We start from the raw sequence: 27,830 nt of genomic DNA on the forward strand, positions 1-27,830 counted from the left end.
TCACTTAGCCCTCCCTCTCTCGAAATGCTTTCTCCTCAGCGCTTCTTCCATATTTTTATGCAGGCTCTGGAACACTTTTATGCCCCCCCCCCCAATTTCACTTGGAGGGGGACCATAACTCCTCGCCAGCACACCTCAGTTGAAGGCAGTCTTCTGTATTACATTTTCATTCTGCCTTCGCCTTCTCCAGAGCTTGGGATGGTCTGTGTAGCCTTACCTTTTTATTCCCAATCCTGTGAGGTAAGGCTTGGACTTTGGGTTAAAAAAAAAAAAGTCCAAAACGACACTGCACCCACCAGACTGCTTTTGACTTTGCTTTTTTATACCCGCACCACTTTCTCCTCTGGTAAATCGGTTTTGCTGAGGTGGGGGTTTTCATAACTCGTTGGCCCACAACGTGTGTGTTGACACAAAATGTGTATAGAAGCAGGGAACCAACCAACAGGGCCTGCCCAAGGCATTTTGGCACCTGAGGCCAAATAACAAAATGGTGCCCCCAACCTGCCAGGAAGGAAGGGGTGAGTGAAGACCTACATTGGAAACAAAGGGGGAGGGAATGCAGATCTACATTGAAAACAAGGCAGGAGTGAAGATCCACAGCGGAAACAGGCAGGGGGTGTCAAATCAACCTTACCTGATGGTTGAAGTGGGTGGGTGCAGAGCTCAGGAGACCCCAGAGGGCAGCCTTCACTATTTCCTCCCTAGGGGTGGGAGGAGATCAGCAGTGCCTCCTATTCATCAAGAGGCTGCTGTAGAGGCAGCATGGGGAGAGGGGCTGCCAAGGAGGTTGCCAACCAAGACTACAAAGAGTGTGCTGCATCCGCTGCTGTCACTGCGGCTGCAGGCGATGCATACCTTGGAGGCTGGATACTGCCGCCTGAGGTGGTCAGCTCACCTGGCCTAATGGGTGGGCTGGCCACGGGAACCAATGCCTCTGTTAAAACACTTTTCACCTCTCAAAAGCGCATCTTCCTAGCCTCATGAAATACTGGTGCTCATACTCCAAAACACTCATTTAGGTTCATGGAACTCTTACTGTGAAGTTCACTTCTACACAGCTTCATATTCACATTGCACTTGTTGAGGCACCCTTTTTCCTTACACCTGCTTACCCATTTGCCACTCTTTGACCCCACTACAGTATATCCCTTTGCAGTGACACTCAGACTCACCATTCATGCTGCTTCAATTTCAGCTCATACAGTTGGGGGTCATTCTCATTCATATGAAATATGTTTGCTCCTATGCTGAGATTATCCTCACTTCCCTCACTGGAGAACATCTGTTTATACTCTGGCACACTACAAAGAGCCTCATCTCTCTCACTCTACAGACACAGCCTTACAGAGCTAGTGTTCACACTGCTGCTTGTCGCTATATTTTATTTTTCTATTTAAAGTAATTTATATCCTCTCTGCCCTCAAGAGATCAGAGTGGCACACATTAAAATCAGTAAAAACAATATGAACACAACAACAAAACTCACAGCAGCCCAGATATCTAGGATGGCTCAAAAACCTGATAAAAAAGAAAAGTTTTGACTGCCCTAAATGCAAGTAGTGAAGGAATCATAGAGAACTCCTGGGGAAGGAAGTTCCAGAGGAGTTGGGATACCATATCAAAGTCTCCACCCACACTCTTAACAGAAACTCACTGTAAATGTGCTGAGGCTTGTACTTCTGTTAAATACTTGCTGTCTCCGCACCAATCACCTCACACTCCTATGGCTTTCATAATTTATTTACACTCTTCCTTTACAGAAAGTGAGCTCACTCTTAAACTGTGTGATGAAAAGATGTTTCAGCTAAGGCTGGTAAGTCAAAGTTATTCTCGTGTGTAACATTTGTATACCCCTCTACGGTTCACAGTTTTCTGCACTTGAGCCAACAACCTTCAGATAACTGATATTCCAATGCTCTGCAGATAAGGCTGTTGTTTCAGTTATTTTAACCTTTTCCCAAGTGCCTTTGGCCCATATATGAAACTGGGAGCAAGGTTAGGACATAGTTCACCGGAAGTCCTATGTAAACTGTTGGGAAGTATCTCCACTTATTAGTTTGTCACAACACATTGTCCTAGGTTATGTAACACACCAGATGCTTAACAGACCTAAGTTATTTCCTTAATAAAGAAACTTGTTTGACCTTTTTAGCAGTATCTTTTTCTACAGAATCCCATCTTATAGCTATATTGCCACAGAATTGGAGGGAATCCCAAAACCCCATTTAGTCTAACCTCAAACTCACTAAAGGGAAAGGTTCCCCTGACCGTTAGGTCCAGCAACGAATGACTCTGGGGTTGTATGCTCATCGCGTTCTATTGGCCGAGGGAGCCGGCGTTTGTCCACAGAAGGCTTCCAGGTCATGTGGCCAGCATAACTACCGTAAGTCATTTCTGGCAAACCAGAGCAGCGTACAGAAACTCGCTACTGTACAGAAATTTCAGCTAGCATTACAAGTTAAGATAATGATTTCAGACCTGTATGTATTACTCTTTTTATTTGAAAGACTGTAATGTTACACTTACAAATTAAGAGTATCTTTTCTTATTCATAAAATTTATTAATCCCTTATTCAAAAAAACTCTTTAAGCAGTGCACAAATAAAATAGTAGATAGAGCACAATTAAAACCAACAAACCAAATAAAAAGAAATATACATAAAACAATCACTTTAAAATAAATATATAGTCAATAAGTATTTTAAAACCCAGTGTCATAGCTTGCACTGGACAAAGTACCTGGACACAGATTTTGTTTTTTAATTAAAAAAAAACATCGTTCAAATCAGTATGGTACATAAGCAAAGCATGGGTCACTAGCACAGCAGGTGCACGGCAAGGTTAGCAAGCTGAAACGTTGATCCAACAGCTGACATGCCCCCTGGGCTCCTATTAAAAAAGCATAGGGCAAGCACAGCTTCTGCATAGTGAGTGGAATGTGTCTTTAGATTGAGCAAGCAAGCAGACACTCTTTCTGGTGGGCTGAACATGAGCTGTCTATTCACACTGGTGCTGGAATCTTTGCGTCCTAGGTGACAGGATCCTGACAGTGCTGCCTTAGAGCCAGAATGGGAATCAAATGCCTCCTTGAAGAGCAGAGAGGCACAGGCTGTGGGAGGCGAAGGCTCCAGTGGTACAGGAGGCATGGCAGGCAGGGGCTGCCTGTGAGTCAAAAGTGGGTGTGCGACTGAAATGGGGCATCGGGATGAAAACCCACTGTGACCCTCCTCATCTGCATTCTAGCTCCCACAGCTCTTAGATTGTTGTGGCCCCATGCAGCTTTCCCAATCCAGCATCGTCAATAGGCTTCTCCTACCCCTTGCCCTGATCTAAGCAGCCCCTCCAAGGTGTCTCCTTGGGACTGATTACATCAAATCTAGGTACATAAATGATATGTCTGAGTAAGTTGCCTGGCGTGCTCTGGTCCATGGGGTCATGAAGAGTCGGACACGACTAAACGACTAAACAACAACAAAGTTTGCTGAAACTATTTTGCCACATTACCACTGAAAACCTCATCTGTCTACTGAGTATTTCCTTTTAACAGGCAAAGCTTACTATTTCATGTTATCGCCAGAACACTTCCACATAAGTTGTTAAATTCAACATCAGATGACGATAAGGATCCATGTAGTCCATCATTATTTGCAAGTATCTCAGCAACCAGCAACTTGCAAGTCAGTAGCCCATTCACGGATGGTGGTCTGACTTCTGACAACAAAAGTACTGGTAGCTTGAACCTGTCTGCTATACTTCAGGAGCTGCTATGTTTATTATAGACAGCTATAACTGGGTGGGGGGACAGTTTAATTGCTATATACTGATACTGGATAGAGCATAGTATCACAATAGTATACTTTAGTGACGGGTGGCCATCTGATTAATAACTGAAGGCCTTACTGTAAATATATAATGAACCATAGTGTATGTGGTTAACAAAAATGCATATCACTGACATAATTTGCATATTGGATAACCATATGCTACACTAGATTAAATTTGGTTGTAGGAGATCCATGTTTCAATATCTGCTGATCCCTAAAGTTCATAGAGAGCCTTGGAATATCCTGTCTCATAAGGTTGTTAGGAGGCTAAAGGGAATAACAATGGGGCTATTGTATCCATTTCTTGAAGCACTATGGAACTTGAATGTTTGGAGCCAAAGAAAATTGTTAAGATTTGAAATATTAAACCCTTCAATAATGAATGCCTAGGAGCCATGGATTCAATTAAACTATATCCCCACTGCTGCTTTTTGTATCAGGAGTGGCAGGGCTGGTTCTAAAGTAACCTGGTGTTGGTTCTGTTCCTACATGTGGGGCTGGAAGGGCAACACACTGTCCATCATACTGACACTGTTGAGAATTTGTAGCAGGTTTCATGTTTCAAATGGTAGCATTCAACTTCTAATTCACATCTACTCATATTTGGGAAACAAATTTTCTCACTAGCATCCTTGCTACAATGTGTTGTCAGTTTCTCTGTCTCCTCCTGCTTTTCATTCTGGTCCATCACCCGGTCAGTGAACTAATAAATACATGTTGAGTTTCTAACTTGTGTAACTTGAAATAATATATATTCTAATATAAGGGAAATATTTGCCAAGGATACTTCTTCTTTTTCTAAGTTCCCATTATTTAAAATTAATTGAAATGCATTAGAGGGGGAGGACTCAAGCTGCCTAAATACATAAATTGCTGGGATCTGAGACAAGACTAGACATAGGCTACTTACTTCCTCAAATCATCTGTGTGGGACAAGTTTTTAATTTTTTTGCAGGTTCTGGACTTACGCAGACTTTACAATTTTCTGTCATAAAAAATGAGGGATAATACCCCAAAATAGGATTGTAAATACACCAATTGTGAGGTTAGCTGGCTAGCTGGCTGCTATGGTGACAGAGATCATACTGATACCTTAGGCAGACAGTTCTGTCACAGACTCATTGTGGAACCTTAGGGGAGTCATTTAACCCTTTGTTTGTCCATCTGTACAATGGGGAAAGTGTTCCTTTCTGGTAATCAAGTGGGGGCTGTGTGTTTTATTCAGCAGGTGTCCCTGCTACACTGAGTGCCATAGGGATGTATGCTTTTTATAAACAATAGCAATCAAGTGCTGCATAGCTACTGAGCAGGGTCCATATTGTCTGCAGTTTGACAGATACCTGGAAGCACTTTGGGAGAGTTTTCTGCACACCGAACAAGAAAAACGTGATCTACAGAACTGGAATTTGCCTTTGAAGAGTACAAAATCTGGGAAGAGGTTAAATGGTGAATCCCAGGAAAAAGTATTCAAAGGAATCTTTTATAAGGTAATTAGAATAAATATTGGTATGCATGTTTATGTTGTTTAGCCTTGCAGATAATTGCATAAAAGGGGGGAGAATAATACCAATCCACATAGAGATACAGTATGTGTGTTGCAAGATCACTCATGTGATACATCTAGCAGCTCTGACTTAGAATAAATCATTACTTATCTGAGAGAGTGGTTAAATGCAAGACAAATGTAGGCTTTTTATATTAACGTAGTGGATTTCATTCAAGTTTAGAGGTTAGTGTTAACCTGTTGCTAACCACACAATGGGCCAAATGAACCCAAATATCTGTAGGATTTCCAGAACAGTATAGAAAGTATAATTGCAGAAAGAAAGAGAAGCATCAAATTATGCAGCCAGAAACATTATTTTAAAGATCTGACTAACAGAGACATTAAGAGCAAGAGGGAGCTTGTAAAATGCATGTCTGGAAATACTTTATTTAATGTTCTGTGGTATTGGGTTTAACTATGGTTTAACTATGGTCAGCAACATTTAGTTATGAGCCAAAAGTGCCCACTGAAGTCGTTTCATAGAATCCATCATATCATTGAGAAAATATTAATGGTTAAATCTCTGTGGGTTAGACGGCTGTTGAAGGCACAGAATCAGGGCTTAGAGAAAAATATAGCAACCTTTCTTTTAGTTTGTTTTATATGTGTCTTAAAATACAAAAGATAGTTTTTTGTCTTTTAAGAGAAGTAATCACTCTTGTTGTATGCCCAAACATACCAGTATATCAGACTAAAAATTGCCAGTGGTTGTGTCTTCTTCACAGGCATGGGGACCCCTACCTTTGTCTACTTCAGGATGAGTATGAATATGCACACCTTTATAGTATCGTTAAGACACCTACCATAAGCACACCAAGTGGATCTCCTGAGAGTAATGCAAACTATTTACATATGTTGCTGCAGGAACCAAATAGGTAGTTCCCCTCCCCCACCCAAAGTAACAAAAATGTGGCACAAAATATTATAGCTTTGGAATGCAAAGGTTATGTCTAAGGGGAAAATAAGCTTAATATTTTGAACCAATTAACCTTCTCTTTAGGAGGGACCCTAATCGGACAAATCCTGTGACTGGCAGAGAGTTGCTTGTAAGCAATATCTCTTCTTCTGAGTAGTAGTACCCTTCCTGTGAAATGTCTTTAATAACTCTGTATTGATAAGCTTGTATCACACTTTATAAGTTAGTGCTTCAAAACTTACCTATGAGTATGAATGTTAATTCTACCATGTGTTTGAAATACTTGGAAAATGCTTCTCCCAATTCAGTTCCCAGGGTATCGGCATATATTTTATCCAATGCTTTAATGCTTCAAGTAGGATCCCTAAGTGCTGCTGATTAGGCAATTAAATATTTAGATGAAAGAAGAAGTGCTTCTCTGAATCTATTTCAAGTGATTAATGCTAATTGGATTTATAAGGAAAGTGTGTATATTATAGGGAAGTAGTGCACAAGTATACTTGCCCTGTCTTGAATGCATTTCACAGGATACATTTTATATCCCTAAGGGTAGCTTGACTTCCGCAATATTTTTATTTGGATTTGTACCTAGCTCCTGCCAACCTAGCAGTTTGAAAGCACATCAAAGTGCAAGTAGATTAATAGGTACCGCTCCAGTGGGAAGGTAAACAGCATTTCTGTGCGCTGCTCTGGTTTTGCCAGAAGTGGCTTAGGCATGCTGGCCACATGACCCGGAAAAACTGTCTGTGGACAAATGCCGGCTCCCTCAGCCTGTGAAGTGAGATGAGCGCCACAACCCCAGAGTCGTTCACGACTGGACTTAACTGTCAGGGGTCCTTTACCTTTACCTTTAAATCTCACAGACTCCAAGTAATTTCAAAGTAAATTTAAATATATACAACACACAATAATAAGCCACACCATTCTGTCTTCCATCTTGGCTTTTCTTTTCTCACCCACGGCAGGGCCCTTTCCCTGGTCTAAGTTATATCTTCACTAGCAGCCATTGATAGCCCTACCCTGCATCCACATGCTTGCTGACAGTCAAAGAACTCTATTAGTGAGACATTTATTTCCTCCCCCTGTCAAGCCTCTATTCCTGCATGAGGTAGACACTGTGATGTCTCCATTAATATTTTACTTAGTATTTAAAATGTCACGGTTTCAGAACAATATCAAAGCCCTTCCAGAAATTCCCACTGATGCCTGCTCTTTTGCCTTTTTACACTGAAGAACTCTTGCCCTTTCTCTCATTGAAAAGAGGGGTAGACCCCAACAAATTGATACTTTGTTCCTTGTAATCCCAACCCCAATACCTTTTTGAATTCCATTAACTGAAAAAAGTTATAACATCTCACTCAATTAGTCCCATCTCATCAAACAGAACTTCAACTATAACTGCCAAACTTCCTTTGGCAGTCACCCTCAGATTGTCGGATAACCAGTCTCATATAAGCAACGTGCTTAAGTCTAATTAATGCACTACAGGGTTAAGACTATAGAATTCTCCTTTAGTACCTATGTTTTTGCTTGTCACCAACAGAAAACAAATATGTCTAGCCTCTGGCAGGGATGGGGATAGGCAGGACATCTTGAAATGGTTGAAGGTTTTATGGGGATCCAATTGTGTAAGCCCCCTAGTATGGACTATTATTCATTGGAACACACAGGTTTGAAGGGCGCACTTCTATGCACACTTACAAGGAAATAAATCTTGTACAGTCATACCTTGGAAGTCAATCAGAATCTGTTCCAGAAGTCCACTCGACTTCCAAAACATTCAAAAACCAAAGCGCTGCTTCTGATTGGCTGCAATAAGCTCCTGCAGCCAATCGGAAGCCCCATCGGACATTCAGGTTCCAAAAATAGTTCGCAAACTGGAACAGTCACTTCTGGGTTTGCAGGGTTCAGGAGCCAAAACGTTCAAGAACTAAGCTGTTCGAAAACCAAGGTAAGACTGTATATAGAGGGACATATGTCCAAGCAAGTGTGCATAGAATTTGACTAGGGATGTAAAAAGTTATTGATTTTCAGTCCAACTGGTGTTTGTTGCATGTAGTACTGTTCCTGTTCTGCTGCAGTTTGGCTTGCAACAAAAACAACATTGCTGTATTAATATCACTGTTCACTGCAGCAGAATTTTATGCAATTAATTAATTATTTTAATGCTATTATTCTAGGGTTGCCATATTTAAAAAACCATGACACCTCAAAAGTTGTTGAGCGCCTGAAGTTGTTGAGCTTTTTTAAGGAAAAGCTCTACAGTTATTTCAACATGATTTAACCCCTGTTGCCAGTATGGTGGCCCTATTACACAATGTATCTCTGCAAAGGAAATTTAATGCAAATAGGGGAAAACATAAATTACGTAATGTTTGGACTGAAGACAAGAACAGCAATGAATAGGAATTGTTTTTTCTGGATTGATTTGTTTTTTTGGATATGGGACAAATAAGCAGACATCAGTGATTGCAATTTCTGTTTCTATCAGTGTTCTCTGACATCCCTAGATGTGGCTGCGCATAACCTTTCTCTGGGAAAATTGGTGAACAGCTGCTCTAGAATGCTGTTGGTTTGCTTCTTCAGCAACTGTGGGCAGAAATGTGAGCACCTTAGCATGGACTTCTTCTCCACTGTGTTTCCCTCAGCTTCCCTCACCCCACCCCCAAAATTTTCTTTATGCCAGCATTGAAAACATGTCAACAGTCATGTCTTTTTTATCATTCTTATTTTTTTATGCACATAGTTTGTGTTATGTAGCTTGTTGTCTCTTGTGCTTGCTTCTAATTACTTTGATTCCCTCTAACGGGGGACGCGGGTGGCGCTGTGGGTTAAAGCCTCAGCGCCTAGGGCTTGCCGATCGAAAGGTCGGCAGTTCGAATCCCCGCGGCGGGGTGCGCTCCCGCTGCTCGGTCCCAGCGCCTGCCAACCTAGCAGTTCGAAAGCACCCCCGGGGGCAAGTAGATAAATAGGTACCGCTTACCAGCGGGAAGGTAAACGGCGTTCTGTGTGCGGCTCTGGCTCGCCAGATGCAGCTTTGTCACGCTGGCCACGTGACCCGGAAGTGTCTCCGGACAGCGCTGGCCCCCGGCCAATAAATGTGAGATGGGCGCACAAACCCCAGAGTCTGTCAAGACTGGCCCGTTTGGGCAGGGGTACCTTTACCTTTAACCTAAGTAATTTCCCCCCTTGTAATGTTATGCTATGGCACTTTTCACATTCAATGTAAGATTCTGCTACCTTCTAATGTGTGGATTCTCTAGTTCCTGATTATCTTTAATGTTGAAGCTGGCTGAAAGTAAAATAGGTTAGATGAGTACATTTGCAGAAGAGCACCAGTTGGTGTAGAAGGAGTTAAGCAGTCCTTATTCCCTCATGTTGATTCTCCCATGTGAGTGTCCCCTACCCTAATATTCTTTGTTACATCAGTAAACATAGTGCTGGAAACAAATATTTACTAGTATAAAGTGTTATTTGGTCTTGAGACAACATGGAAACTGGCACACATGCTCAGATAACAGCCTGCATTTAAACGATGAATCCGAACTTGACCCCTGCACCCATGTTTCAGGGGAACAGGAAGTATGCAAAAGAGAATACAATAGAGTATCTGCCATGAGGACTGGCATGATAGTTTATATGCTTGCTGAAGACAGCATTTTAGAATTTTACTGCAGCTTAAAAACTGAGAAATTTATTACGGTATAAGTATCTGTGGTCTAGAGTCCACTTCATCAAATACATGTATTGTCATATTTAGTTGGTAGGTACATACATGAGGGTGTACAGTGAGAAAAAAGTAAACAGTATGGTCAGATGATTAAATGCAGAAAGTAAAATTTGTGACAATTCAATTAATTGACCATTCACAGCAGTAGTAATTAAGGGCAGGAATGGTGTACAATACAATAATGTACCTCTTTACAGACTGAGAGGTCATAGAGAAACAAGGTATACAATTTACAACATGATTCTCTGTTTGAAGTTCAAATACTCGGAGACTGATACCATTGTTAATGGTATATAGGTTCTGGACAAGTTTGTCAACCTGAGTTTGATTTCCATATGCAAGACCTCTCAACACTGTGCTTTATTAGTGATAATAATGATGTATCTAAAAAAGGCAACAAATAAATTCCTCCTTAAGTTTCTAGTGCTTAGTCGTTCAGATAATGCTCCTTAGGTTTAGCTACTTACTGCAGCTTCTTCAAAAGAATTATTACCATCCTATTCCATGGTTACTTATCCCCTGTAATTGGATTTAGGGATGGGAAAACTGCAGGAGGTTTCCCTAGTAAGACAACCCTAAGTATTTAATTGTGTTTCCTCCCATTTTGATTAATCATTAAATAAAAAAATCAAGAATGATTTGGGAACAGAACAAGAATCACAGAGACATAGTGAGAAAAGTCAAATAATATTCTTTATAACAATGCACTTTTTTAAAATTTGTACCAACATTAACTACATGTCTCTAATTTTGCATGAGAATATGTAAAATCAGGTAGCAGAAATTGTGTAAACAGGTAGTTTAAAAACACACTATTGCTCCTAAGAAACACTTTACAAGGGACTACACTGCATGTGTGTCTTCTAGATCTGAGTAAGTCCAGTAAAGCAGCAACTTCTGGCCTGGAAGGTCTGGCAATACGGGGTGACTCCTCAAAGAGAGGTGCCTCCAAACCCTTTTGTTCCCCTGAACTTGAGAAGGGGATCAATGCCAGACAGCATGACACAAACTGAGATTTCACTATTCTGTTTCAAGTATCCATAAGTTAAATATGAATTTGAGGCAGATGCCTATGGCTTTAGTGCTTATCCTGCAAATGCACGTGCAGGAACAGAGGCTGGCAACTATTATGTACAAGCTTACCTGTGCGTAAGGCCCATTGCATTTACTTTTGACTATAGGATTGAGCTGCATGGCAATAATCTGGAGTGCATTCTGCCTTTTAATATGCTGTAGATGGGGTGGTCAATCTACAGGTTTACAGGTGCTGTAAGCACCTTTTAAAAAAACTTTTAAATAACGTGGCTAGATTCAAGCTTTTTGGGTTGTTTAAAAAGCAAACACCATTGCACTGCTTCCCTTCTCCATAAGCTCCGATAAACAACTATCCAACCAAGTAGTCTCCTTAACTATCTCTTCGCTACTTGTGATAGATTAATGAAATATTAATAATTTGGATCCAAGGAAAGGAGGCTCCTTGAGAAATTGCAACAATACTTCAGCAACTTCCACCCATCATCAAATGAAGACCAGACCAGTCCACACAGTAGGCTGACTTTCTGGACACCACTATCACTTAGTGCAGCACAAGCCAAACAGAAGAAGTAAGGCATCCTTTAGGGCAAAGATAGGAAATCTCAGGCTGTTGGCCAAAAGTGGCTCACTGGGCCTCTCTGTATGGCCCTTGGGACTCTCCCCAAGTTACAGGTCTCACTGGCCCTGCTTTACACCCTCCTTGAGTGTTACTCATAGTTGGCCCACCCATGAGGCAGAGGGCCACCTCAGGCAGCAGAAGTGTGAGGCAACATCCCGCCCGCCCGCCTGCCCCACCACTTCTGCTGCCAGAACGCCCCCCACTTGGCAGGTTTCAGTAAGGGGGGGAGGTGATCCAGTGTCAGGGGTTTGCACATTCATGTTTCTCCTCAGGTGGCGAGATGGGATGGGCCCTCCTTGTTGTTACCTGACTGGAATGTGTCCTTGAACTGTGATGTTGCCTCTTGGTTGCCTGGATGAAGGAGAGAGGAGGTGGTGGTAGGGGTCTTTGTGTAGAAACTAGTCTACCCTACAAAGGTAAAATTCACATTAGTTGTTCTGTGCACCCTTGCTTCTGACCATGTTTGTTTCCCCTTTGGCCTGGCCCACAATATAGGAAGCAAAGCAAAGCCTCCGTCAACAAGTAACAGCATAAAGGAGGAGGAGTGCTCAGGTAGCAATCCTTGATGCAAGAATTGTACATGTGTTCCCATTTTAATTTGTGTAATGTTGAAAGGTATGAGAGATACTAAATTATGAATGATTAATAAAAAGTAATATCTGTGACATCGGCATTCCCAGGAATGCTTGCCTTCGCTGCTTTGTTCCCTCTAGTCCTTAATTTTGCTGCCAATCCCTGCTCCAAAATGCATTTCCCTTTAAAAAAACAACAACCCCAATACACCAGGATAATAACATTGGACTACCATTCAGGGTTGTTGTATACTTTCTCCTCTCTCAGCAAGAGGCATATAACAACAGTTGCAGTTGGTTACTTTGCAGGACTGGCGTAACTCACTCTCCCAGCCATAGCCCTGCCCTCTGCAGTATGGGCATAAAGGTAAAGGTACCCTTGCCCATACGGGCCAGTCTTGACAGACTCTAGGGTTGTGCGCTCATCTCACTCTAGAGGCCGGGAGCCAGCGCTGTTCTCAGACACGGAAACACCGTTTACCTTCCCACTAGTAAGCGGTCCCTATTTATCTACTTGCACCCGAGGGTGCTTTCGAACTGCTAGGTTGGCAGGCGCTGGGACCGAGCAACAGGAGCGCACCCCGCTGCGGGGATTCGAACCGCCGACCTTTCGATCGGCAAGTCCTAGGCACTGAGGCTTTTACCCACAGCGCCACCCGCGTCCCTAGTATGGGCATAATAATGATTAATTGTCTCTATGTATGTATTGGCAGAGTGTTTTTTAAATGATTACAAACTGGGGAGGGGGGAATCTAATTAAGATCCACATTAGAAATATATTGTCTTTGCTATTACCTTTTGTTTTGGGTTGACACACTACTTCCCAGTCACAGTGATACTAAAATCCTGGATAAATGAGTTGTTTTCTATGGGGCAGCAATCACTTTTCCACAGGGAAGAACAGTAGAAAATGCTTAAAAGCAAATGAATATTTTTTTCCCTCTAGAGTCTTCTAGGCAATTGGTCTTCTAGCCTGCTCTTTGTTTAGCTGGCAAGATTTGCTTTCCTAAATGTCAGTCATTACTATGACTTCATTTATTGGCTAAAAATACAGACAGATGAGAGAGGCTAGTTCCTCACAAAACAAAAACGCCTGCACATTTTGGCTTCATATTCCTGATTCTGCTGGGATCTTTCATTTTTAAAAAGTAAGATTGGGAATCTGGGGATTATGGCTAATGAGGGAGCAATGCGCCCCCTTGCGGACGCCCATGGTATATACCAAAGTGTAAACATGCGTGTTCTGGGAGCAGGGATGTTACAAAACGCTTTCCAGTATGACTTCAGAGTGGGGCACCACACTCTTAATTATGGCACTATAACAAACACTGCTTTGTCTGTAATCCTACTGCGCTGACCTTGCGTCCCATGCACTACAAAGAACGGTAACTCTTATTATTTGATAAAAAGCGCTCACGCCTGCGCGGCTCCAAAAGGAGGTTTTTTGGTGGTTTTTTTGTTTAAACCCGGCTTTTCTAAAGAAGACAAAGAACACATTGGGAGTCGGTGTAAAGCCTCCACGCATGCGCTCACGGTCGTGGGGAGGTGTCTGAAAGATGAGACGGGCGGGCATTGTGCGCGTGCGTGGGAGAGCTATCTCGGGCAGCCTTTCATTGTGGGAGCAACCTTATTTCTCGAGGAGCTGGGAGGGCCCTTGCGAGCGCGCATATACGAGTTCTTCTCGGGAAGGTTCCGGAGCCTGTGCGCGCTCCCGTCGCTAGATAGGCGCGTTCTCTTTCTGTCTGTCTCTCCCTCTTTCCTGTCTCTCCCCCTCCTCCCGGCTTTGGTGAGCGAGACTTTCCAGAGAGCTCTCCCTGCAGCAGCATTAGCAGCCGCAGCGCCAGGTAGGGTTTCCCAGCACGGTGCGATCTGCTCTTAGGAGAGCAGCTGCACCGAGGGCCTTCAGACTTTGCAAACCTTTGGGTGGTGGGGATGGACGGGCGGGGGTGCGTTAAGCGTACAGGTGCGTGGGGTTACGCAGTGAATGCGCTTGCAGTGGCTGGAGGGAGAGGCGCCGCGCCATGCAATATAGCTTTGGATCCGACGGCTTCAGTACGCGGCGTAATTCCGTTTGCATATGATGTCGGTAGATCTCTTAATGCTCTCTTCACAATTATACAACTCTCCTAATTGCAGCAATTTGAACAGCATTCATCTCTTCTCCCTTAACCACACCCCTGCCTCTGAAAAGAGGAGCCCTATTGCAAAGAAATACGCACTCGCCACCTGCCAGTGCGTGTAGCAGTACAAATATGTTATTTTCCTCCCTGGTCTATTGTAGCTTTATTAGGGCTCCTTTCCATCTCTCATCATTCAGTGGAGAGGCTTGTAATCCTAATGCAAAATGGGGCAGTAGGGGTGTGTCTCTTAGGATCTCAAGGGTAGGCTTAATTGTATGTATCTCTTTATAAATATTTTGCAACAACAACATCTACTTTTATTCTTTTTTTAAAAAAAAAATAACATTGTATTGGACTGCTTGGAATGCAGTTTTTGCTTGTTTTTTTGCAATTTGAGGCACACTTTCTTTTTTTCTTTTTAAAAAAACATCCATATGTAACATTTTATTTTATCATTTAACAAATGATCTGCTAACTTCATTTGGAATTATAGGTGAATTTTAAGGAACCCCTTTTTTGACCCTGTTAACTGTCATTTCCCCCCATCTCTTGTCTCTGATAGGTTTGGTTTCCTGCTTGGGAGACTGGTTTTGATTGTGAGGGTGATGGCGAATGATAGGCTGTTGGTGCTGCAGTAGGTGTGGATCTTGGAGAGAGAAAAAGGGTGGGCTCTCCTTCATATCAGTGGTGCCATGTTTTGCAGTCCATGTCATATTTCTAGTATTGCTTAGATAATTATGATATTGGGGGAAATAGCCTAAGAAAGCAAAATGTATTCTGTGTTAGCATTTTTTTTCCATTGTGGAAATCGGAGATAGAGTAAATGACCTGCACAGTACTCTTTTCTAAGAGCTGAGTTGCTTTGTTCCTCTATATGGGTCAGTATTATGGGATTTATATTTAGGATTCTTAATTCTTGGGTGTAACAGTAGCACAAGACTGGTGAGTTGAAAGAGAATGAAAATGACTTTTCCCCTTCTCCATGCTTATTATGTTAATAGTTACTGTTCTGAGCAGAAATATAACAGGGAGATAGATGATTCCTGATCAAGATATGGTGGAGAGCTTGGGGGGGGGGGCGCACACAGCTTTCTAGAGAATCATAGTCACCCAAAGATTCCAGCTTGATTATTCTGTGCATTCATTGTTTTTCTCTCTGTCTCAGATGGTTTTCTCTGAGAGAAAAATGGATCTGAGTGTAATAGCAGCAGCTGGTCACGCCCCTGCTAGGCTAGAATACATGGATGCAAAGTGCAGTTCTCATTGGGTAAAGACTGTGGTATGCTCCTGTAGTTTTGGGTGGGGATAGAGAGGAAAAAACCCTTTTGTCTACCAGCAGAATTGGCATTAAAATAGATGCCTTGCTAGAATGAATATAGAAACACATTTTTATTATGGATTTTTCCCGTAATTGATGCTGCATCTTCCATTTTTTTAGTGGGGATAATTGGTCATTGTAATGTGCAAATAAACTACTATATTGGTAAGTGATGCCACTGATTTGTCAGCAAAGGCTGCATGGTTAGGCTGGTGAGATCATAGAATTCTAGGGTAAAAAAGATTCCTGGGATTGTCCTTATATTTATTCAGCCTTTTAAATAGTCAGTGTATGTGCTATAACTTCCCTAATCCATGGTTGCTAATTTATAGTTCGTTAGACTGTTTAAATCATTTGCATATGATGGCATTAATTCTTAAAACAATCCTGTATGGTAGGTTAGTTTATTGTCCCTATGCTACAGGTGGGAATTGGGGATGAGGGACTGACTGTTCTCTGAGTTCATAGCTGAGGTGAGATTTGAAGAAGGAACTTCTTGGCCACTACACCAGCTCTCTAATACATTATTTATTAAGACTTCTTTCTATTCTACTTCAGTCATGAATGAAAGCATAGCATTTGAACATACTTGGTGGTAATCCCTTTAGATGCATTGCAAAGCTTTAATTTTATGGTTATAAGAAAAGAGCTCTGTCTCTTGGATCTGGTACTGGAGTTAGCCAGATTTTGGTCTTGCATCATCCTTGCATTTCATTTAATATTTTAGAAGAAATTTAGGGAAATTCCTGCCACCAGCTAATACGGGTATTTTAGCTGGAGAAACTCTTATTTCTTGGGTTGTTTGGAACCAAGGAAAAAGCTGATGTGGCCATCAGGTTTTCCCCTAGTTCCTTCTAACTGGTGTGTCTCTGAGCATTCCAGTAGATGTATTTGTGGTTGCAGTGCCAAGAGGCAGAGACAACCTCACCCGTGCATAGCAAAGCAATACTATCATGTTTATTTGGAAGGAAGTTCCACTGTGTTCAGTGAGGTCTATTACTGCTAAGTGTGTTTAGAGTTCCAACCTAATTTGCACAAGAAACTCAACTGAAGTTACCACTATACTTATGAAACATTGCTTTCAAGCGTCATTCCTAAATACATCAAATTCAAAGACAACATGGGTTTTCCACACTTGCACCAAGTTGTTTGCATTATTTCAATGTATTATAAGTAGAAACCCATTTCCCTGTATTGCTCCCCCAAAAGCCAACAACAAGAAGGTAGATATATTGTATCTTGACTGAGAGTTCCATTCCCTGTAAAGAAGAGTTCTCATAGCTCATACTTTCGAAGTAAGGTAGAGGTATGTGCATGCACATAACGCCCTCCTCAATATGTCAACACCAAATTGTTTTAAACTAATTTTATCATTAAAATATATTTAAAATGCATACCGTGTGGTATGCCATTTTTATTTTGCTGATCTGCATATATTGTATCTTGTGCGGCCTATCAAATTTTAGGCCCAATATTTCTCCAAGAAAAAAACACATTTGTTTGATAGTCTCTTTGTGCTGGGGTGTGTGTGTAGATTTCATGCAGAACAGCAACACACGAAGAAATAAACCTCAAAAGTTGCTGTAGAAAATTATATAATTCACAAACTTACTCTACTTTTTTATTATGCCTGATGCATTTTTGAGTGTGAACATACTCTTGATCAGAAGCAGCTATTAAAAAACAAAACAAAACTTCATATTTCAAAAAAGACTTCATAAACTTAGCAGCCTTCTCATAGTAATAATAATAATAATAATAATAATTTATTATTTGTACCCCGCCCATCTGGCTGGGTTTCCCCAGCCACTCTGGGCGGCTTCCACAGAAACCAAAAAACACTAAAATATCATACATTAAAAGCTTCCCTGAATAGGGCCGCCTTAAGATGTCTTCTGAATGTCAGGTAGTTGTCCATCACCTTGACATCCAATGGGAGGGCATTCCACAGGGCGGGCGCCACCACCGAAAAGGCCCTCTGCCTGGTTCCCTGTAGCTTCGCTTCTCGTAATGAGGGAACCGCCAGAAGGCCCTCGGCGCTGGACCTCAGTGTCCGGGCAGAACGATGGGGGTGGAGACGCTCCTTCAGGTATACTGGGCCGAAGCCGTTTAGGGCTTTAAAGGTCAACACCAGCACTTTGAATTGTGCTCGGAAACGTACTGGGAGCCAATGTAGGTCTTTCAAGACCGGTGTTATGTGGTCTCGGCGGCCGCCCCCAGTCACCAGTCTAGCTGCCGCATTCTGGATTAGCTGTAGTTTCCGAGTCACCTTCAAAGGTAGCCCCACGTAGAGCGCATTGCAGTAGTCCAAGCGGGAGATAACTAGAGCATGCACCACTCTGGCCAGACAGTCCGCGGGCAGGTAGGGTCTCAGCCTGCGTACCAGGTGGAGTTGGTAGACAGCTGCCCTGGACACAGATTTGACCTGCGCCTCCATGGACAGCTGTGAGTCCAAAATGACTCCCAGGCTACGCACCTGGTCCTTCAGGGGCACAGTTACCCTATTCAGGACCAGGGAGTCCTCCACACCAGCCCGCCTCCTGTCCCCCAAAAACAGTACTTCTGTCTTGTCAGGATTCAACTTCAATCCATTAGCCGCCATCCATCCTCCAACCGCCTCCAGGCACTCACACAGGACCTTCACCGCCTTCACTGGTTCTGATTTGAAAGAAAGGTAGAGCTGGGTATCATCTGCATATTGATGGACACCCAGTCCAAACCCCCTGATGATCTCTCCCAGCGGCTTCATATAGATGTTAAAAAGCATGGGGGAAAGGACGGAACCCTGAGGCACCCCACAAGTGAGGGCCCAAGGGTCTGAACACTCATCCCCCACCACCACTTTCTGAACACGGCCCAGGAGGAAGGAGCGAAACCACTGTATAACAGTGCCCCCAGCTCCCAACCCCTCTAGACGGTCCAGAAGGATGTTATGGTCGATTGTATCAAAGGCCGCTGAGAGATCCAGCAGAACTAGGAAACAACTCTCACCTTTGTCCCTAGCTCGCCGGAGATCATCAACCAGTGCGACCAAGGCAGTTTCAGTCCCATGATGAGGCCTGAACCCTGATTGGAAGGGATCCAAATGGTCCGCATCCTCCAGGCGTGCCTGGAGTTGTTCAGCAACCACACGCTCAATCACCTTGCCCAAGAATGGCAGATTTGAGACTGGGCGATAGTTGGCCATACTGGCCGGGTCTAAAGATGGTTTTTTAAGAAGCGGTTTAATGACCGCCTCTTTCAGCGGATCTGGGAATGTTCCCTCACAGAGGGAAGCATTCACCACCCCGCAGAGCCCATCGCCCAGCCCTTCCCGGCTTGCTTTTATTAGCCAGGATGGGCAAGGATCAAGGAGACAGGTGGTTGGTTTCACGCGTCCAAGCAGCCTGTCCACATCCTCGGGGGTAACGGATTGAAATTGATTCCATGCAACTTGACCAGACAGGGCTCTAGCACTCTCCCGCCCCGGCCCTGCTCCCACGGTGGTGTCTAGCTCCTTCCGAATATGAGTGATTTTATCTGCAAAAAACTTTGCAAAATCGTTGCAGGAGATCTTGGGGTCTTTACAAGGCCCCGGTGGTAAAGGTGGTTCCGTTAAATTGCGGACCACCTGAAAGAGTCTCCTGCTACTATTTTCTGCAGATGCAATAGAGGCGGCGAAGAAAGTCTTCTTCGCCGTCGCTATCGCCACTTGGTAGGCTCGACGTTGAGCTCTAACCTGTGTCCGGTCAGATTCGGAGTGAGTTTTCTGCCACCGACGCTCTAGCCGTCTCAGCGATTGTTTCATCGCCCTCAGCTCCGAAGAAAACCACGGGGCTGTCCGGGCTCCATGCAATCGGAGAGGGCGCTTCGGAGCCAGACAGTCGATAGCCCTGGTTAACTCCGCATTCCAGCAGGCCACCAGGGAATCAGCTGAAAGGCCATCAACATGGGATAAAGCATCCCCTACCACTCTCTGGAAACCATTTGGATCCATTAAGTGGCGGGGGCGGACCATCCGAATTGGTCCCACCTCCCTGCAGAGGGGAAGGGTCCAATAGCATTTACTTTTTTTGTAAAAGAGTGATCATTGCATGCTAATGTAAATGTATGCCTTGAATAATGTTCTTCTTTAAAAAAGTGTTATGTCCGGGATCTTAAAGTTGAATGGAACAGAGGGTTAAAGTATTCCATTCAGCTCAGTCAATCGAAAGTTGCATGTATATGCAGTGTTTCGTTAGATTTAAAATTGAGAGTGATTCAACAAAAATTGGTGTTTCCAGTATGTTGGACATCACAGTGCTCTTATAGGAAGAGATTTGTTAGTTAGATGTTGGCAGTGTAATGCTGAAAATTCCTCTTTATGATGTGGGCATGTCCTGTAATGGTTTGTTTCTTGTCAGAAGTTACTGCTCATATCAACTTTGTTTTGAGAAAATCATTAATATTTGCACTCATAAATTATATTGAACTAACAGAATGACAACAAAAGTGACTTCTATGAGTCCTTTTGGTGTCTAAGAGACTTATACAGTGGTGCCTCGCAAGACGAAATTAATCCGTTCCGCGAGTCTCTTCGTCTTGCAGTTTTTTCGTCTTGCGAAGCATGGCTATTAGCGGCTTAGCGGCTATTAGCGGCTTAGCGGCTATTAACAGCTTAGCAGCTTTAAGAAAAAGGAAACAAACTCGCAAGAACTCGCAAGACGTTTCATCTTGCGAAGCAAGCCCATAGGGAAATTCGTCTTGCGAAGCAGCTCAAAAAACGCAAAACCCTTTCGTCTAGCGAGTTTTTCGTCTTGCGAGGCATTCGTCTTGCGGGGCACCACTGTACTGCCATCTATCACCCATTGGATTGAAGATCTCACTGCCCTTTCTGTATTTGAACACGTGGCTTGTAATAATTAGTTTAGATACCTATTTGGACTGTCTTTATTAATTCTGTACATATAATTACTGTACATATAAACCAGGATTGATGGCATATACTTATTGTTATTATCAGCTGGCAGTGGTTTTTTTTAATTATTAGGTTTTATTTGCTTTTCATCTCTCTGCTATATTTGTAAATATAAGAATGTCTTTAAAAAAACCTAACCTGCCTCCTTAAATCAGCATTGACAGTTTCATTAATTCTGTAGTAGGTGTGCCAACTCAGTGGGTTGTAGCCAGCTATGTTCTACTCAGAGTAGACCCAATGAAATTACTAGACCAAAGTTAATAATGACCATTAATTTAAATAGTTCTATTCTATGTTGGATGCAACCTGATATAAGCCATTGTTTCTGTTATCAAGACATGTCTTCAGAGACTCCTAAAGGTAAAGGTAAAGGTACCCCTGCCCAAACGGGCCAGTCTTGCCAGACTCTGGGGTTTGTGCGCCCATCTCACATTTATTGGCCGGGGGCCAGCGCTGTCCGGAGACACTTCCGGGTCACGTGGCCAGCGTGACAACGCTGCTCTGGCGAGCCAGAGCCGCACACGGAACGCCGTTTACCTTCCCGCTGGTAAGCGGTACCTATTTATCTACTTGCACCCGGGGGTGCTTTCGAACTGCTAGGTTGGCAGGCGCTGGGACCGAGCAGCGGGAGCGCACCCCGCCGCGGGGATTCGAACCGCCGACCTTTCGATCGGCAAGCCCTAGGCGCTGAGGCTCCTACTTATTCTTAAAAAGAGAAGAGAACCTTTTAGTTATCTGTAAAGATTATTGTGATGGGAAGGAACCTTAGGTGGTAGAGTCCATGTTGGGATGTAGAAAGTCCTAGGTCCATTCCCTAGTATCTCCAGCTAAAATATCTGGTAGGAGGTCATGTAGAAGATCTATCTGCTTAAGACCTGGACAGTTGCTGGATGAACAAATCTGAGTTGACAGGTAGCTTCCATGTGGAAGAGAGCAATGGTTTTAAGCAACAGCAGAGACCTTGAACTTGTAGATCTTCAGTGTGTCTCCTGAATGAGGAGCTTTTTATCTTTTAGAAAGAAGCTTCTAAGAAAGTCATTACAAGAACCTTTTATGCAGTCTCCTTCGGGAGTTTGCTCCAAGCTTGCATTTTATCCTAAGCTCCAAAAGCCACAATTGGTCAAACTGTAGAGTAAACTCTAAAACTCATGCAAGGAGGTTGAAAAGGAAAAATGGGCCTAGAATTATTTGTTTTAGAAGAACTTGCTGTATCAGTTTCTTCCTATCACTGTAAAAACTACTTCATTCTGTAGAAGAAACATGGTTCTGAACTAAAGGAGGAGGAATACTAGACTCCTAATTCAGCACTTTAAGGGTGAACTGTATAGTTTTAGAAGGCACTATGGATCCAAAGACAAAACCGGTGGTTATAAAATGATAGTTAGAAAATGCTCAGTCATTGATTCAAGTGAACAAATTTGGCAGTCCTAGACTTGTATATGGATCAGAATGCAGCTATTAATTAAACTGCACACTTCTTCAAATTTTGCCTTTCAGTTTTAGTTAAAAATGCATAGAAAGATGTGTCTTTTCTGGGGAAATGCATTGATAAGTATAAAAAACGCATGTGTACATTTTATACATAAAAAAAACAAACAGGAAAGACTTACTGAATGTATTGAGTGGATGTGAAACTGATACAGAATGGAAGTATCTGCCTATTCCTATTTGTGCATCCTGCTTCATTTTTTAAAATTCTTATAGCTTATAACAAGGATGCTAAATAGCATAAAACACTGGAGTTACTACTTGTTATAAAACAAATGAGAACACGTGTTCTGCGGTCTGCAAGGTTGTAGGGAAATGTTTGTTTACCGTATATATAGTGTCCTCAAGGAAAAAAGTTCTTCGGGTGAATACATTCCTGGCAATAATTCTGATCTTTTTAAATTTAACACTTTTAATAATAATAATAATAATAATAATAATTTATTATTTGTACCCCACCCATCTGGCTGGGTTTCCCCAGCCACTCTGGGCGGCTTCCATAGAAACCAAAAATACAGTTAATGCTGTGCATCAACTTTTGACATATAGATATGTCCAGTTGTATTTCATTTGCATGCTGGCTGATCTGATGTTCAGCCCACACCATTACCAAGACCACAAAGGAAAAAATCTTATTTAAATTTTGAGGTATTTCTACCCCACCCTTTAATAAAATTGGCTTACAAAATGTAAAAACACAATAAAGAACAATAAAAGCATATGGAGCTGTATTAAAACCAGTAAATCACTAGAAGCAGCATAAAAACGACAAATCCAGTTAACGGGTCAAATTGAATTGCAAAGGCTGAGAAAATAAATATCTATCTTGTTTGGTGCTGAAATGAGTTTTCAGTGGTGGTGCCCTGATTTTATAATGCTCTTCCTGGGAAGGCCCTTTCTCTGGTAGCCATTTGCACCTCAAGTGGTGGAAGAACTTAAAGAGCCTTGCCTAGTGTACGTACAGGAACATGTTAATACAATCCTTTGGGTATCCTAGTGCCAAGCCATGAAGGCTAAAAACTAACACTTGAGAACTGAACCTGGAAATGAATTGAGAATCTGTGCAGTTGATGGAGCACTAGTATAATTTTATAATGCCTGGTCTTTGTTATTTAGCAGCTATTGTCTAAACTAACTTCTGTTTCTGAACTGTCTTCAGAGGCAACCCAATGTATACTAGATAACAGTAGTTTAACCTGGCCATCACTGGAGCATGAGACCTGAGACCTGGCTTTCTCAGTTCAGATAGGTATTCAGCTGACAAAGCAGCTTAAGCTTCTAGAAGGTGCTTTCTGCCAATATGGAAATGTGATTGAGATGGTTTAAGAAGCACTCTGAGACTGCAGGCCTATTCCTTTGGAGAGAGTACAACTCTATCCAAAACAGGATGAACATCATTTACCTGAGCAGATTTGCACCTATGTGTTCTTTGTCTTCATCCTGCCAGTTTCTATTCTCAACCATCAGTTATGCTTGGTGTTATCTGCATATTGATGGTACCTAACTCCAAATCTTCTTGTGTTCTCTTTGCTGATACTGTCCAAGTCCAGTAAATAATTTCCTACACTCCACTGCCAGAAATACCGGTATATCTTTAGAAAGGCTTTGGAACAAAGTCTTACTTGCTTAACCTGAGAAAACGAACCTTGGACCATGCAGCTCTTAATGGTACAAGACATAGAAAGAGCAACATCTTTTCCAGCCTGAGGTGATATCAAAGGACAAAAACAAATCTGTGTGTTGGCATAAAAGTTGAGCATTTGGGAGCTCACATAATTCCTTTCTGTGGCTTCATTCCCAGAGACTACAGCAGTGGAGTATTGAGAAGCAGAGTGATATATTATTTCGCAGCATTACAGGAGGGATACTGTTGCTTGTTTATGGAGAGCATAAAATCAAGGGACAATGTAGAGGACCTCCCTCCTTCAATTAATGGAACTGTACCAGACTCTGGAAAAGCACCCACATGTGATATTAACCCTCTCTTCACTTCTGCAGCCAGATACTATTTTACCAAATTTGACAACTTACTGAGCACTATTGAAATTTTCTGAATATTTATAGATTTCATGGGAAATCTGTGCTGGACTACAACTTCATCATCCCTGACCATTGGGCTTGATGGCCGTTGATAGCCCCAAAACATCTGAAGACCTAGGTTAGCCCCCCCCCATGAATGGTGCTAGTCCATGGGGCATTTCCTGGACATGGCTAGCTCCAGATTTTGTGGCTCTTGGGCAAAGGATCTGCAGTGAACCCCTCTCCTCATAGCTTGCCTGTCTCTGATGCCAATGATTGTAGTGGCACTAGGCTTACTGGCTCTATTAGGAGGCAAGATTTAGTTGTTTTGCAGCTGTCGTACCAACCCTTCTTCAGCCCCAGTCTCCATCACTTCTGAAAACCCGTACTAGTGTTCAAAGTAACTTCAAAACACACCAGATTTTCTTCTGGTACTTCCATTCTGCTGCTGCTGTGTGTGTGTGCTTGCACTCATGTGAGAGCTGGATTGAGGTGCTGCTGGATGACTGCAAGGAGGAGCAACCACTACTGTTCTGTGGAGGTAGTGCATGGCAGCAGCATTTGCTGTTCTACAACCTGTCCAGTTCTGTCTGGCTTTGTGTGTTTGAGAACATACACAAGGCGAGTAGAGAAGCTGGTAGGCTAGCTGCAGGTAAGTGTGTGTGTTTCTTTACAACTACTTTGTTCCACCTCTGCTCAAGGTGGCCTGTTGAGCAGGAGCAGTGGTTTCCCCACTGTTTACGGGGCTAGAGTCCTGCTGTCAGCAGTTGATGTTGAGCTATCGTAGGTACCTCACAAAGCAGCCTACTACTGATCCTGATAGAATTCTGCTTTGTCCCAGTGCCCAGACTCGGATAATAGTAACCGAGAGAAGCTTTTCTCTCCTGTTGCAAGTTGGGAAGTATTTACCGTATTTTTCACCCTATAGGACGCACGTAGGGTTTTTTTTGGGGGGGAATAAAAAAAAATATTTCTCCCCCAAACACGGGGCTGGGGCGGGGGAATCCGGAGCTTCCCCTGACCGCAGCCCCCAGAACAGGCTGCTATCCGCAAGCCTCAGGAGCCCGGCGGGAACTCCCACCGGTCTCCCCAGGCTTGTGGATATCTGTCGGAAGCCCGGGGCGCGCTCTGCTGTGCTCCCCGGGTTTCGGGCTGCAGGCTGCTGTCCACAAGCCTTGGGAGCCCGGCGAGAACTCCCGCGGGCTCCCAAGGCTTGCGGATAGCTTCCTGAAACCTGGAGAGCGAGAGGGGTCGGTGCGCACTGACCCCTCTCGCTCTCCAGGCTTCAGCGAAAGCCTCATTCGCCCCATAGGATGCACACACATTTCCCCTTCATTTTTGGAGGGGGAAAAGTGGGTCCTATAGGGCGGGAAATACGGTACTTCTTGCATTCAAGTATCCACCATCCTGCTGTATAGAGAGAATTGCCAGCTGGGTACGTGTGTGGCTGACATGGAGCTCTGATATGGAAATTGGGTCTTTCATTTTTTCCTCCAATTAAGGGAGCATGCAAGGAGGGCATGTGACTGTCCAGGAAGAATATACTGAAGATAAAGTATATTTTGTGGCAGCTATGACATAGAGGAGGAATTTCAGTGTTGTTGCATGGATTTAGTCTGAGGAACTGATCCAGCTGTAGACGTTAGGTTCCTTCGCCTGTGACTGCAATAATTTGCTACAACCCACACATAATTCTGTGGCTAAGGGAAATAAAATCCTTTAAAAAAGAAACAAACCAAAACAGCAGATGTGTATTGTGCTCTGTAGCGAGGAAAGTACTTAAGGTGTAGCATTTAAATAACTTCAGCATTTCAGGCATTATGTCCTGCAGCCTTTGATAGAGACTCCATTAAGAGGATGGAAAGCAGAGAGGCCTTCATTTCAAAGGCTATTCAGCTAAGTGCAGGCCGTTTGTGTGTGGTTTTTTTCCTTCTGAAAGCCTGCATTCATTGACAACAAGCATCCAAGAAGCAAACTGTCCGTTGACTTTTCACAGAAAAATGCAAGTATTACTGATGGAGTATATTATAAGTACATCTAAGTTTGGGACTCACTTTTAGCGATACTGCTGCTATAAAGAACTATTTTAAAAATTATAGCAAGCGGTTTCTCTTTCTTCACTTGGAATATGGGCAGTGGTTTGAAAATTACTTGTTTTTATGATGAAACTATTATGTAGGACTTGGGGTTCACCACACAACCACAGGGGCATTGTTCAGATTTGGGTGTCATAAGAATCTTCATTCTATTTGTTTAAGTTCCTATAATGGCACACAAAAATGTCTGATTCAGAAGTTAATAGAGTAGAATTTCAGCATTTTGGTGCTGAGGAAAGAAAGAACAAAGAGAGAGTCAGTGCCAAAAAAGAAGAAGCAAAGCTTCAAAATGAATTTTGAAATGGAAGAAGCTGTGGTTGTTTCAATGAGGTTTCACTGAAGAAAGGCAGTCTTCAAGACAATGAATTATGTCTTTGTGGGAAAGGTGTGGTAGGAGATATCACTTTACATCTCCTGAGGTGTAAAGTGAACTTCAACTGCTCACTGACTGATGAGCCCCTTTGCATGGTGGCTTGGTAGGCATGCTTACTTTCAAACATACACCTAAAGTGAGACAGGAAGAGTTCTTTTTTTGAGGCGAGAAATACACATAAACTGGTCCCCTGCATGGAGCATCTTATGTTCACACATCTTGGATATGTGTTCAAATGAAGTTGTGTGTGTACATTGCAGAAGACTGTCAACTGGTTAAGTGTGTGAACTAGAACTGAGGACTAATAATGAAAACAGAATCCTGTACTTATCCTTGGATTGGATTTAAGCATTTGGTGATATGCTTAAACTCTCTCTATTTCAGGGAACACAGAAGGAGGGCATGTGACTGATGTGAGCGTGGGATTTCAAGGTTTAATTCCAAAGGTTCTAGGCTGAAGACATCACATATATATTGCAGCTATGCAAGTGGAAGAAAGTGTTCTGCCTTGAGTATAGCCAGTACCTTAGATGCTGTGAGAAGTGGGACAGGGAACTGCCATAGGAAAATAGAAGGGGAATTAACTTGGGCATGTGAGCCTGGTGAAATAAGATGACAGATTGCCTAAAGCAAAAGTGGCAATACTCTGGCTGTGTTCACATATTTAGAGGTGTGGTGGTCTGGGGTTGTGGGAGGTCGCAGAGCCTGCAGCAAAGTCCCTGTCATCAATGACCATCCAATCAGCACTAAAAGGTTGCTTTTTAGCCACAGAGATGTATTTTCACCCTTTGTGCTGATGGGAGTCAGAGTAAAAGGAGGTGAGTCAGTGACAGGATTGGCTCCTAGCTAGGGTCACTCTGAGGAAGGCACACAGGAATAATACAGAGGAGTTGTTCTGTATGCTCCAAAGCTAAATGTTTAGGAACACTGAAAACACAAGGTGCTTCAGTTTCAAAATAATGGTTTGCAAGTTCTGTTACATACATTGGAACCTGAAGGAAAAGACAGTTGATGTCACTCCAAAAAAAGATATTTCAGCACTCCAAATTATTTGCACAGAAAATAGCAACTCTAGCTGAAAGGCAACACATGGAGATCTGTATTGATCATTGTAATGTGTCCCTAATTATTATTGTATAATTATAAGACTCTTGTATAATCTTTAAAAAAAATCTGTGTATTGATTTTGTATCATATTGAACAAACCTAAGTGCATAATCTCCCCTCCCACCTTTTAA

General features: G+C 42.8%; 1 protein-coding gene across 11 annotated transcripts in view; it reads left to right on the forward strand.

Annotated features, from left to right (window-relative positions):
* The first annotated feature begins 285 nt into the window (after positions 1-285).
* Positions 286-27,830, forward strand: part of MAPT (microtubule associated protein tau) — an 84,125-nt gene continuing 56,580 nt past the window's right edge. The window contains exons 1-3 of one of the 11 annotated variants that reach the window (XM_082195692.1): positions 286-518; positions 1,761-1,813; positions 5,153-5,311. The gene's annotated coding sequence lies outside the window, so the exon portion shown is untranslated. Of the gene's footprint in view, positions 519-1,760; positions 1,814-4,907; positions 5,312-13,716; positions 14,087-15,720; positions 15,846-27,830 lie in introns of those variants that run through there. The other 10 variants (XM_082195679.1, XM_082195684.1, XM_082195680.1 and 7 more) reach the window with 10 other exon arrangements.

The sequence above is a fragment of the Podarcis vaucheri genome (assembly GCF_965113315.1).
Source record: "Podarcis vaucheri genome assembly, chromosome: 13".
Lineage (NCBI taxonomy): Eukaryota > Metazoa > Chordata > Lepidosauria > Squamata > Lacertidae > Podarcis > Podarcis vaucheri.